Source organism: Grampus griseus, assembly GCF_964374135.1.
Source record: "Grampus griseus genome assembly, chromosome: 21".
Taxonomy (NCBI): Eukaryota; Metazoa; Chordata; class Mammalia; order Artiodactyla; family Delphinidae; genus Grampus; species Grampus griseus.
In genome coordinates, this window is record NC_139015.1 from 6,870,938 (window position 1) to 6,884,673 (window position 13,736).

Below are 13,736 nucleotides of genomic sequence, written 5' to 3' on the forward strand. Positions count from 1 at the left end.
TCACTTCACCTGTGTTGTAGTATGCTTAAACATTCAGATACTCTCAGAAATAGGGTCTTAAGTTAATTGAACATAATGGTTTCCAAGAAATGTGCTTCACTAAATAATATAAATATTTTTTATTTAGCCATTTATTGAGCCTGTCTGCCATATGGAAAATATCTTGAGTGAGCCAAGGTCGACAATGAACTTCTTGTTCATAAACTGTTAAAATGGTGTCTGTTTTCTGGTTGTTTGGGCTTTTTTGTTTTGTTTTGTTTTTTTTGATGGACCATGAAGCTCTTTTTGGATGAAACACTGGAGTAGTTTTCAATATTTTTCCAGCAATGCACTGTCTTCTGTTATGTAGTTGAAAGACATTAAAAATGGTTAACATTGAGCTGCTATTCATTACACAAGTTTAAGCTCTCACATTAGCACTTTACTAACAAGGATATTTTAATACTTTTTTGCGATAATATTATATCTTACTCTAAATTAACTTTCATCAGTCCCCAATTTTATGTGCCCTGACTTTATGAAAAAATAAAATTTGATTAAATGCTCTAAAAAGATGAAGCCAAATTTTGTGAAATGACAATGAACTCTTTTTGGAGTGTTTTTTAATTACTTTTGAGTTAGCTCAGAAATTTGTTAAAAGCATCTGTGCTATTTTATTAGAGTTTTTTCTCTCAGGATGAGCAAGCATATATTTAATTTTAAATATATATTTAGTGATAGCCCCAGAGTATGAATAATTAGAATGAATTTTCCAGGATTCTTTTAGTGCTGCAAAAAGTAGTTAGGTAACACATTAAGTATGTACAGAAAGCTTGTTTCCAACACTTTATGATATAATTAACATTAAAAATTCATACTCCTATAGTATTATAACCATGTGATATAATTTATCCTATGCAGTTATAAATGGCTTATAACCTATAAATCTTAATGATCATATTCATATTTTAAAATAGGACTACATCCCAGCTTACCCTTCCCCCTCCCCATGTTCTCAAGTCCATTCTCTACGTCTGCATCTTTATTTCTGTCCTGCCCCTAGGTTCATCAGAACCATTTTTTATTTTAGATTCCATATATATGTGTGAGCATATGGTATTTGTTTTTCTCTTCTTGACTTACTTCACTCTGTAAGACAGACCTGAGAGAGTAGCATTGACATATATACAGTACCAAAGGTAAAATAGATGGCTAGTGGGAAGCAGCTGCATAGCACAGGGAGATCAGCTCGGTGCTTTGTGACCACCTAGAGGGGTGGAATAGGGAGGGTGGGAGGGAGATGCAAGAGGGAGGAGATATGGGAACATATGTATACATATAGCTGATTCACTTTGTTATACAGCAGAAACTAACACAACATTGTAAAGCAATTATACTCCAATAAAGATGTTAAAGAAAAAAGGACTACATATTCTAATTCAAGAGTATAATCTTGCGTATTGCAGGTGACTCTGCAGTTAAAGTAGGAAACAGTTAAAAAAAGGAAAATACAGTTAAAATAGGAAAATAGACAACTTTCATAATATTTAAATGGAAATGACCACAATGGTCAAAATTAAAACGTATTTCTAAGCGATCTTCTTCGGGCTCTGAATTCTGGCTCTGCCGTGACTGGGTTCTGCCTGGGAAGCTTGGGCGTGTGGCTTAACTTTCTCTGGCCTCAGTGTCCCCAACTGTTGAGTTGCACCCATCTCTGAGGGCCTTTCTTCTCTCTCTCTCTTCATCTGAGGCCAATGTTGTGACATTTATTTTCAATCTTTCTCTTTTCCTCGTACATACATTTGGAGGCTAAAAATATGTCTTTAATTATGAAATATTTCAAGCACACAGAACACAGAAATATGGAGAAAATAGAAAGATACCTGTGTATCTTGTACATTCGTTGATACATGTTAATATTTTGCCATATTTGCTTTGGTCCTTTTTTTGGAAGTAATAGAATGAACCAGGCCCCTCCCTTCTCCGCTGCAGGTGACTCTGTGGGCTTTGCCCCACCTCCTGCCCTTCGCATCCCCTGATCCAGCTGCTGTGCTCCTTGTTGAGGAAGTGCTCTGCCTGCCCTTGCTCTCCTGTAGGGACAGCTCTCTCTGGCCGGGATGCCCTTCTGCCACCCTCACCCCCTTCATCCTCATGGACCCCGAGGTAGTTCTCTCACCTGCTCAGCTGCTGCTTCTCAGTGCGACCCTCCCAGACACTCCCTCTTTAGGTTCTGAGACCCAATTCCAATATGTGTACATGTGTACGAGTGTGTGCGTGCTTGCGGGGCTGCTCCCTCCACACCGTCAAGCAATTCTCAGACACCAGCCAGGGATCCTACAGTTCTCCTCAATTCTGACAGTATCTACCTGGAGACAGCGTCAGCTTCTACAGGTAAAGGGCTCAGTCCCACAAGGCTGCCGTGCACTTCAGACGTTGTCACCTGTGCTGCTGACAGACCAGTTACAAATTGGAGTTTACAACAACCCTCCATCTCTGACCACCTGTCTATGAATCAAAGGTTCCACTAATTTGCTAGAGCAGCTCACAGGACTCAGGAGACTGGTTCATTCACTGGATTACAGCTTTATTACAAAGGATATTACAGGATATGAATCAACAGTCAGATGGGAGATATGCAGGTCAGGGCCTGGGGAAGGGACTCAGAGTTTCCATCATGCCCTCTCCAGGTGTGCCCTCTGAAGGTGTAAACCCTCTCCAGGTGTGTCCTCTTCAGGTATGTCCTCTCCAGGTGTGCCACACTCTCCAGGTGTGTGCCCTCTCCAGGTGTGCGTCCACTCCAGCTGTATACCCTCTCCAGGTGTGCATCCACTCCAGATGCATGCCCTCTCCAGGTGTGCACCTTCTCCAGGTGTGTACCCTCTCCAGGTGTGCACCCTCCCAGCATCTCCATGTGTTCATCCACCGGGAGGCCTCTGGGCGCCGTCCTGGTTTTTCTGGAGGCTGTATTAGGCGGGCATGATTGAGTAGATCACTAGTCACTGGTGACTGAACTCAACCTCCAGCCGCCCTCCCCTCCCTGGTGGTTGGGTGTGGGACTCAAAGTTCCAACCCTCCAGTTGCATGGTTGCTTCCTGGTTACCAGCCCCCATCCTTCAGGGCTTTCCAAAAGTGGCCTCATTAACATAAAAAAATACACCTTTTTTCCTCTGATCTCATTTCGGAGCTCTGCTGGAAACTGAGAAGAAGACCAAATATATATTTAAACCCCAGTATTACATCGTCTTTACCAGGCCACTCTTCCTCCCCATGACCTCCCCTGCTTCCCTCTGTGCTTTCCTCAAAGTGATCACCGTTATCTCACCTGTGTACCATCTGCTTATTTATTTTATTGTTTATTTATTTATAGTTTGTTGAATGAACGAAGTGATGTCCAGAGTCCTTTTGTGAGAGTTTCCAGGTAGATTCTCTGTTTTGTGGGTCCTAACGCTCATTATACTTGGGAGAATCTTCTTTAAGAAGAAGAACACAAAAATTCAAATAAAAAAAAAAGTGAAATTGAATATTTACTTGGGATAAACACAAATTTCAAATTTTCAAAAGGTGACAAATACCACAAACATCACACAATCCATAAAAATAACAATATTTTAATTAATTGCCTCTAGTTATAGGTATGTACTTACCTATAGTTATAGATATGTACATACTACAGACCTCGATAGTATTTTTTCCTACAAATTATGGCTTATATTCTGATTGGCCCTTTATATGACAATGATTTTATAACACTAGTTTTTATAAGAGAAAGAGAGTTTTTTCTAGCACGACTGATCAAAATTTGTATTTTATTATCGATAGCTTAGATATGTATCTTTCAGCTGCACAATTTGTAACTGAATATGTCATGACAAATATTAGGAATTTTATCATATTTGGGAAAACCTTTATCAAGTTTCTTTTATGCATGAGCTTTAACATGTCAGGACATTTCAAGCTTTCTTTTTTTTTTTGCGGTACGCGGGCCTCTCACCGCCGTGGCCTCTCCCGTTGCGGAGCACAGGCTCCGGACGCGCAGGCCCAGCGGCCATGGCTCACGGGCCCAGCCACTCCGCGGCATGTGGGATCTTCCCGGACCGGGGCACGAACCCGTGTCCCCTGCATCGGCAGGCGGACTCTCCACCACTGCGCCACCAGGGAAGCCCCTCAAGCTTTCTTAAGCAATGACTAATCTTAAATAATTTTATGAATTGAAGGCACTCATTTCCTGGTATGTCTGAAATTTGGTATGACCAATGATTTTGAAAAGTCATACAAAATTAATTACCTAAAATATAAAAGTTCTATAAATTGATTAAGACATAATCACGAGCATTCAAAGCGTTCGTTACAATAGGCTACTTACCTACTGCCGGTGGCAAACGTTAGGTGTCTTTGACTGGACCCACCAGACTTCATCCAGATGAGATGCGTTAGATGACACCAAACTGTCAACTCTGATAAATTGCAATATCTGAAATGTAAGACTTCACACAAGGACATACTTGTAGGTAGTATTGTTACAGGTTTTTGCCTTATAAACACAGACTTTGGATAAATTTTATTTTTTGGATCCCATGCAAAACAACAAAAAATATGGTGCATGTATAATTGTAGACGCTGCCATTTATCAAGTCTGTTCCTGACAGAGCAGACTGTGCATCGTGACTAGACATTTATGAGAATCTGGTTTTTTACCTATAATTTCACGTATCTGACGGTTAAACGAATTTTCCATAGATTAGCTTCGGGTCCTGTACCTTTCAAACCTCCTTAATTTCTGTTACTTACATATTCCAATGTCAGGTCCAGGGGAAGTATATCTCACATAAGTGTATCTCATTTGACCTCTGACCCTGCACTTTTGTGTCTCATTGCCAGGAGAATTGTCACAGTGGGTGCTGGGAGATTTCTAGAAGCCATTCCTTCACCAGGACAGTTAGCAATAACCCAGTTACTTCAAATGTCTACCAGCCACGTACGTAGATCGCACTGAACACAAACTAAATGTGAGCCCGACTCAACATCCCTCCCCTTAGCTGGTTGTCAGCAATACCCAAGGGATCTTTCGCTTCAGGAGGTAATCAGAAGTGTGACAGAGAAGATGGAGAGAAAAGTGGCAGTGATTCTCTTGATTGTATTTTTGCAAACTTTACAAATATTCATGACTCGGTGAACATTGGAAGGGACGTTTTTATAAGAGGGTGCTGGTATCAGATGGAGAGTTCTTTTTCCCCACAGGCTAATCAGTTGAAATAACATTCTCTCCAACCACAGGCTTCCAGATCAATGGGTTTTAGTCCAGTTAAGGAAATCAATTCAGTAGTTCAGTTCATTTCAAGCTGAAACAGGCTGAGGACTGAAGTTCATGAGTAATGTATTTCAGAGCCCCGACTTCTAGATTCTGAGTGGTGTCAGCTGTATTTGGGGTGTGTTCCTTTTACCCTTAATGTGAATATTCCTCCCATTGAGATATTTTCAAGTTAATGTAGCAAATATACATTGAGATGTACAATGTGTTAGATGGGTTAGGAGTTGGAAAGAGAAAGATGCCTAAGATTTAGGATTTGCCCCTAAGAAACTTAACATAGATACTTAAATTCTTTTATTACAGAGATGAATAAGATAAAGTCCATAAGAGATAAACAAAATCAATGTGTGATTCAGAGGGGAGAGAGGTACATGGGGTAGGGAGGCATGCAGAGGTCATTGAGGGACCATTTGAGATTATCCTTGAAAAGTGAGAAGGGCTTCACAGACTCTAGGGCAAAGGAATGGGCGAGGAAGGCCAGGAAAAACGTTCAGGGAATAGACTTATTTGTGTGTGTGTGTATGTGTGTTAAAATGATACAAAACTGGCATAGTATTGAGGAGTGCCGATTTTAAAATACTCCTTTAAAGGTGATGGAAGAAATGTTCACATATTGAGGTGTGGGGAAGTCATTCTGGCTTATAGATGACTTGGCTTGAACTTGATGCTAACTAGAGCAGCTTGCCTTGTGGCTGGTGAAACACGCTTTGTACATCTGCTTTATCCATTAAAAGAATGAATTAAAAGATTGAAATGGTGTAACTGTGGTTCAGGGAACCAAGTGACCAGTGTGGATGCAGTTGCAGACGTGTTCCTACATCACCGAGAACTTGAATTTTCAGAACTGTATCAAACTCAAGGACAATGCCAGCCCTTCTGGAAACAATACCTGCCACCAGCGGCCAGCTGCAACCTTATGGTCTCCAGGTCTCCCCTTGTAACTATGAAACCATTTCAGACCCCAACCAATCTTTACTTAGCAAGCACCCTTACTTCTTGCCAGCTCCAATTATGATTCGTTGTTTTAAAAACAAATCCACTTTTTAAAAAGAAATTATTTTATTTTTGGCTGCATTGGGTCTTCGTTGCTGTGCGCGGGCTTTTCTCTAGTTGCAGCGAGCGGGGGTTTCTCTTGTTGTGGAGCACGGGCTCTAGGTGCACGGGCTTCAGTAGTTGTGGCCACTTGGGCTCTGTAGTTGTGGCTCATGGGTTTAGTTGCTCCGCGGCATGTGGGATCTTCCGGGACCGGGGATCGAACCTGTGTCCCCTGCATTGGCAGGTGGATTCTCGATCACTGCGGCACCAGGGAAGTCCCCCACTTATGATTCTTAACAAACAACTTATGTAACTTTGTGGTTTATGCCTTTAGAAGCCTCCCTCGTTTTGTAGTCTGGCGGAACACAATTCAAGTGTTTCTTGAATCTGTGTCTCCAGGACTATGGTTCTCAGTTTGGCTTGAAGAAAACTCTTTTCTATTCCTATTATAGACTATTTCCCTCAACAAAAGGAATGTATTATAAAACACCAGAGTGAAGAGATTTACTTAATTTGATAGGCAGTGGGCAATAATTGACATCCTTGATTAGGAGGAAAGTGGGATTGGAGAAGCACTCAGGAAGATGACTTTGGAAATGGATTGGAATTGGGTTGGAATAGAGGAGAGAGAGCCGCCCAGCTGGAAGCTGCGTGTCTCAGTGCATGTGAGCCAGGACAGAAGCTGGATGGCGGAGGTGGTGTGGGGCAGGAGAGGAGATGTTACTGGACTTAATGCCAACAGTGCCCAGAGAGAAAGGGGAAGACGTGTGTGTTTCCCCTCTGCTCTGCTAACAAACAGAGGAGAGCCAGTGGCAGGGGCTTCTTTCCTTGCAGGGAAGATGAAGTTTTGGACATTCTGGATCTGAGATGAAGTGGGAGTGTTTTTCAGGGAGGAGGAGGTGTGGCTCTGGAGCTCAAAAAAGAGACTAGGGCTGGTGAGAAGGATTTGAGTCACCATCCCTGCGAATCCCCCGGAACCACGGATGCTGGCAGAGCCTCTTCCCCTCGCCTCCCTCGCGTCCTCCTTCATCTTGGCAGGAGGATCAGTGGCCTAGAATTCTGGAGTATTCTGTGTGTGACAGCACAGTACAGCGCTAGCCCTAACGTACATGCAGGTGGCAACTCTCAGTCGGGGTGTGCAGAGTTTAAAAGAAAAACACTCTTACCTGAGAATCACTGCTTTATGGTGACAAGGGGGCTGACATAGGGCATTTTTGCCTTGGGGAGGCAAGCGGACACTGGGACAGACCATCGGCATTTCCCGACACTAGAACATGTAGGTGTATGAACCCAGATTGGAGGCTGAGACCATGCAGGGCTCTGAGATGCTGGGAAAGTCTACCTGTCAGCCGGGGCGGGGGGGGGGGATGGGGGCCTCTCAGCTGCCCTTGACTCTCAGTGTCTGATTCCTGAGCCGTTGGTGTTAATAAATGACTGAATGGATCAAGTTGTCAACATTTATTGTTTGCCGACTGCACCAGGCCCAGCTGGCAGGTGGGGACCCTGTTCAGTAGTTTAGGCCCAGTTCAGCCATCACATGTACCTCTCGGTACCCAGTGACCAGTTGTGAGAGATGCTCCCAGGTTTGGAGATTTGGCAAGTCCTGTACAGACCCCTCTAGGGGATAACAGATAAGGAAATAGAAGTGGCATATGCATTCCCTCTTCAGCTGGGTCGGCATGGCTGGGCAATTGGGGAGATTTCGGGGGGGTTTTGCCTTTCTGAAGGGCACACCAATTTTGTTAAAAATTTCCTTTACTATAATGATAAAAATAAAGTACATCCTGCCAATTAATCACTGTAATTTTATAAAATAACCAGAGAAATTACAATGACCTTTTATTAAAGAGTAAAACACCGTGCACATAAATCTACAGTAGGCGAATGAGATTCTGAAAGTAGTTGATTTTTAGCCGTCCCAGTCAATCCCGTATGTTGTAAGTTCCTCGGAGTGATATATAAATTGTTTGTATTACTTCCAGCTTTCAGAGATGACAGGCTAATCTGAGCAATTAGATTCTTGGGAAAGATCAAGACACTTATTAAATCTTATCTTAGTCACTCCTAATTACAAGCATCCATTTATCTCTGTGGAATAAATTGGTAATGCAAAGCTACAATTAAATCACAGCGTAACTAGTCTTTATTTCGGATGATTAAAAAAACCAACACTATTGCTGCATATGCATAAAAGGGATCTATAATTAATTAATGAATTAGAGCCTAGAGATTGCGGCCCATGAAAATGCAAAGTGTAGTCTTCCGCTTTGTCTCATAGAGTTATACACATTACATGATACAGGGCACAGCTACGTTCAGAGTAGTGCTGTGGACGGAATGCAGCTCTCTCCCCGCCCCCCAAGCCCCGCCGCCATATGGTGGAGGTGTGCCTTTGGGTGGAGCCCTCCTGAGGGGATTAGACGAGGCTTGGAGACAGGATCTCTCCCCACCACGTGAAGATCCAAGAACTCCCAGTCCGGGACCCAGAAGAGAGCTGGTCCCACAGCTGGCCGCACTGCCAACCTGATCCTGGACGTCCCGCCTCCGGAACCGCGAGACGCACATTTCTGTCGCTTAAGCCTCCCTTCTGCGGTGTAGCAGCTCCAACAGACTAAGACTGACGGCAACAGCTCTTCATTGTGCGCCGACTGTGTGTCTGGCGCGGCCGTGAATGCTGTGAGTCCAGCGGCGTCAAAACCGAGCCCCGCTTCCTGTGGAACTCGACGCACACAGAGGCAGCGAGACAAACCCACGTGCGAAGCGTGCAGGGCGGCGGGGGTGCTCGGTGTGCGGAGGGAAACGAGAGAAAAGAGCGCCAGGAAAGGGCGACGCGGCTGTTGTTTCGCCGACAGGGATCAGGCGGGGCTTCTCCGGGAGGTGTGGCCCACGCGGAGCCGGAAGCCGCCGGGAGAGAGCCACGTGGACCCCGGGGAGAGCGTCCGGGCGCCGGGGAAGCGTGGTGGTGCGTGCGAGGGTCACCCGGCTCAGCAGGCAGAGACCCGACGAGGTGGAGTGGGAGGGGAGGGACGGGCCGGGGGGGGGCGGTGGACGTTCTCCGTGGCCAGCGTGGGCACTCTGCCTGTTATTCTGGAGGGAGTGCGACTCCACGGACAAGCTGTGCCCGGAGCGGAGGCGTGGTGACCAGAGCACCGTGGCTGTCCGTGAATGTCAGAGCCGGGGTGGCGGTGGCTGGCGGAAGGCAGGGAGCGGCCGGCCCGAGGAGGGGCCTTATCCCTACCTTGCGCTTCCAAAACCCAGTCGGAACGGGCACCTGCTGAATGAGGCCTCCGAATGCCCGTCCTAGCCCTCGGCCTCCCATCGGTCCTCGGCGTGTGGCCGCCCTTCTCTGGAAAGCCACCAGCTCGGGCAGATGCACAGAGGAGGTGGCTCTGTGTCTGTCACACAGCTCCAATGACCTGGGTGACGACACATGATGGAAGAGAAGCGGGGTTCCAGCCACGCAGGGCAGTCGAGGGGTCGTCCTGGGTCCAGGGCTCTTCTGATCCTCCAGCGGGACGTCAGCTTTCCCCACGTGGTCCAGGCACGGGTTCCCAGAAGCGGGGACGCCCTGGACGCCTCTGAGTAGCTTTTCCGTGCTAACAGTTTCATGCTGTGGTGGCTTGAACATGTATCAACAATCCAGCAAGGAGCAAGCGCTCTGCCTTCAACCAGGTTTTTGTTGCCACACACCTGTGCCGTGAGGTGGCGCTCTGTCCCCAGGTGACCGCAGGTTGGCCACCCTTAACCGTGTCCCACACACCACGGAGAGATGTTTCTCATAGTAACAGTAGAACTCAGAAACTTTATGAATTCTCTATGTTTAAATGACTTGAGAAAATTATGTGGATGAGCCCAAAACTCTGACATTTCACCCAAACTGGTGATTTCTGACCTGATGACCTTCTGCCCCTTCTCGAGATGTGTGCATTTGCTGACACCACGATTTTGTTCCTCATCAAAGTGCATACACAGGACACTGCCTGCGCTCTTTCAGAAACCTCACTGTAAAAGTACTGAATCCTTCTGCAAACGTGAACTAAATATCGGTTGATCATAATAGTTGCCGTCACTATAGCCACTTAGCTCTCCAACTTTTCGAGTGTAAAACCCAGCGTTCTCTTACTGCTGAGTAGACGGAAGGACTCCGGTTCCAGCGCTGCAGCCTTCATCTCCATGAAGCAGAGGTGAGGCCGAGAGCGCCTTTCTCAGTTATCACGCAACTGCACCAACTTCGTCAGAAGTTTGTGATCAGATGATCTGATTCATCAGTGACTTACTTATTCGTGCTGCCAGAATATATATATATATATATATATTTACTTTCATGGCATCACAGCATTCTATATTTTTATTTTTTAACATCTTTATTGGAGTATAATTGTTTTACAATGGTGTGTTAGTTTCTGCTTTATAACAAAGTGAATCAGTTATACATATACATATGTTCCCATATATCTTCCCTCTTGTGTCTCCCTCCCTCCCACCCTCCCTATCCCACCCCTCCAGGCGGTCACAAAGCAGGGAGCTGATCACCCTGCGCTATGCGGCTGCTTCCCACTAGCTATCTACCTTACGTTTGGTAGTGTATATATGTCCATGCGTCTCACTCGCTTTGTCACAGCTTACCCTTCCCCCTCCCCATATCCTCAAGTCCATTCTCTAGTAGGTCTGTGTCTTTATTCCTGTCTTACCCCTAGGTCCTTCATGACATTTTTTTTCTTAAATTCCATATATATGTGTTAGCATACGGTATTTGTCTCTCTCTTTCTGACTTACTTCACTCTGTATGACAGACTCTAGGTCTATCCACCTCATTACAAATAGCTCAATTTCGTTTCTTTTTATAGCTGAGTAATATTCCATTGTATATATGTGCCACATCTTCTTTATCCATTCATCCGATGGTGGACACTTAGGTGGTTTCCATCTCCGGGCTATTGTAAATAGAGCTGCAATGAACATTGTGGTACATGACTCTTTTTGAATTATGGTTTTCTCAGGGTATATGCCCATTAGTGGGATCGCTGGGTCATATGGTAGTTCTATTTTTAGTTTTTTAAGGAACCTCCATACTGTTCTCCACAGTGGCTGTATCAATTTACATTCCCACCAACAGTGCAAGAGGGTTCCCTTTTCTCCACACCCTCTCCAGCATTTATTGTTTCTAGATTTTTTCATGATAGCCATTCTGACTGGTGTGAGATGATATCTCATTGTAGTTTTGATTTGCATTTCTCTAATGATTAGTGATGTTGAGCATTCTTTCATGTGTTTGTCGGCAGTCTGTATATCTTCTTTGGAGAAATGTCTATTTAGGTCTTCTGCCCATTATTGGATTGGGTTGTTTTTTTGTTATTGAGCTGCATGAGCTAATTATAAATTTTGGAGATTAATCCTTTGTCAGTTGCTTCATTTGAAAATATTTTCTCCCATTCTGAGGGTTGTCTTTTGGTCTTGTTTATGGTTTCCTTTGCTGTGAAAAAGCTTTGAAGTTTCATTAGGTCTCATTTGTTTATTTTTGTTTTCATTTCCATTTCTCTAGGAGGTGGGTCAAAAAGGATCTTGCTGTGATTTATGTCATAGAGTGTCCTGCCTATGTTTTCCTCTAAGGGTTTGATAGTTTCTGACCTTACATTTAGGTCTTTAATCCATTTTGAGCTTATTTTTGTGTATGGTGTTAGGGAGTGATCTAATCTCATACTTTTACATGTACCTGTCCAGTTTTCCCAGCACCACTTATTCAAGAGGCCGTCCTTTCTCCACTGTACATTCCTGCCTCCTTTATCAAAGATAAGGTGACCATATGTGCATGGGTTTATCTCTGGGCTTTCTATGCTGTTCCATTGATCTATCTTTCTGTTTTTGTGCCAGTACCATACTGTCTTGATTACTGTAGCTTTGTAGTATAGTCTGAAGTCAGGGAGCCTGATTCCTCCAGCTCCATTTTTCATTCTCAAGATTGCTTTGGCTGTTCGGGGTCTTTTGTGTTTCCATACACATTGTGAAATTTTTTGTTCTAGTTCTGTGGAAAATGCAAGTGGTAGTTTGATAGGGATTGCATTGAACCTGTAGATTGCTTTGGGTAGTAGAGTCATCTTCACAATATTGATTCTTCCAATCCAAGAACATGGTATATCTCTCCATTTGTTTGTATCATCTTTAATTTCTTTCATCAGTGTCTTATAATTTTCTGCATACAGGTCTTTTGTCTCCTTAGGTAGGTTTATTCCTAGATATTTCATTCTTTTTGTTGCAATCGTAAATGGGAGTGTTTTCTTGATTTCACTTTCAGATTTTTCATCATTAGTGTATAGGAATGCCAGAGATTTCTGGGCATTAATTTTGTATCCTGCTACTTTACCAAATTCATTGATTAGCTCTAGTAATTTTCTGGTAGCATCTTTAGGATTCTCTATGTATAGTATCATGTCATCTGCAGTGACAGCTTTACTTCTTCTCTTCCGATTTGGATTCCTTTTATTTCCTTTTCTTCTTTGATTGCTGTGGCTAAAACTTCCAAAACTATGTTGAATAAGAGTGGTGAGAGTGGGCAACCTTGTCTTCTTCCTGATCTTAGTGGAAATGCTTTCAGTTTTTCACCATTGAGGATGATGTTGGCTGTGGGTTTGTCATATATGGCCTTTATTATGTTGAGGAAAGTTCCCTCTATGCCTACTTTCTGCAGGGTTTTTATCATACATGGGTGTTGAATTTTGTCGAAAGCTTTCTCTGCATCTATTGAGATGATCATATGGTTTTTCTCCTTCAATTTGTTAATATGGTGTATCACATTGATTGATTTGCGTATATTGAAGAATCCTTGCATTCCTGGAATAAACCCCACTTGATCATGGTGTATGATCCGTTTAATGTGCTGTTGGATTTTGTTTGCTAGTATTTTGTTGAGGATTTTTGCATGTATGTTCATCAGTGATATTGGCCTGTACTTTTCTTTCTTTGTGACATCCTTGTCTGGTTTTGGTATCAGGGTGATGGTGGCCTCGTAGAATGAGTTTGGGAGTGTTCCTCCCTCTGCTATATTTTGGAAGAGTTTTAGAAGGATAGGTGTTAGCTCTTCTATAAATGTTTGATAGAATTCGCCTGTGAAGCCATCCGGTCCTGGGCTTTTGTTTGTTGGAAGATTTTAAATCACAGTTTCAATTTCAGTGCTTGTGATTGGTCTGTTCATATTTTCTATTTCTTCCTGGTTCAGTCTTTGCAGGTTGTGCATTTCTAAGAATTTGTCCATTTCTTTCAGGTTGTCCATTTTATTGGCATAGAGTTGCTTGTAGTAATCTCTCATGATCTTTTATATTTCTGCAGTCAGTTGTTACTTCTCCTTTTTCATTTCTAATTCTATTGATGTGAGTCTTCTCCCTTTTTTTCTTGATGAGTCTGGCTAATGGTTTATCAA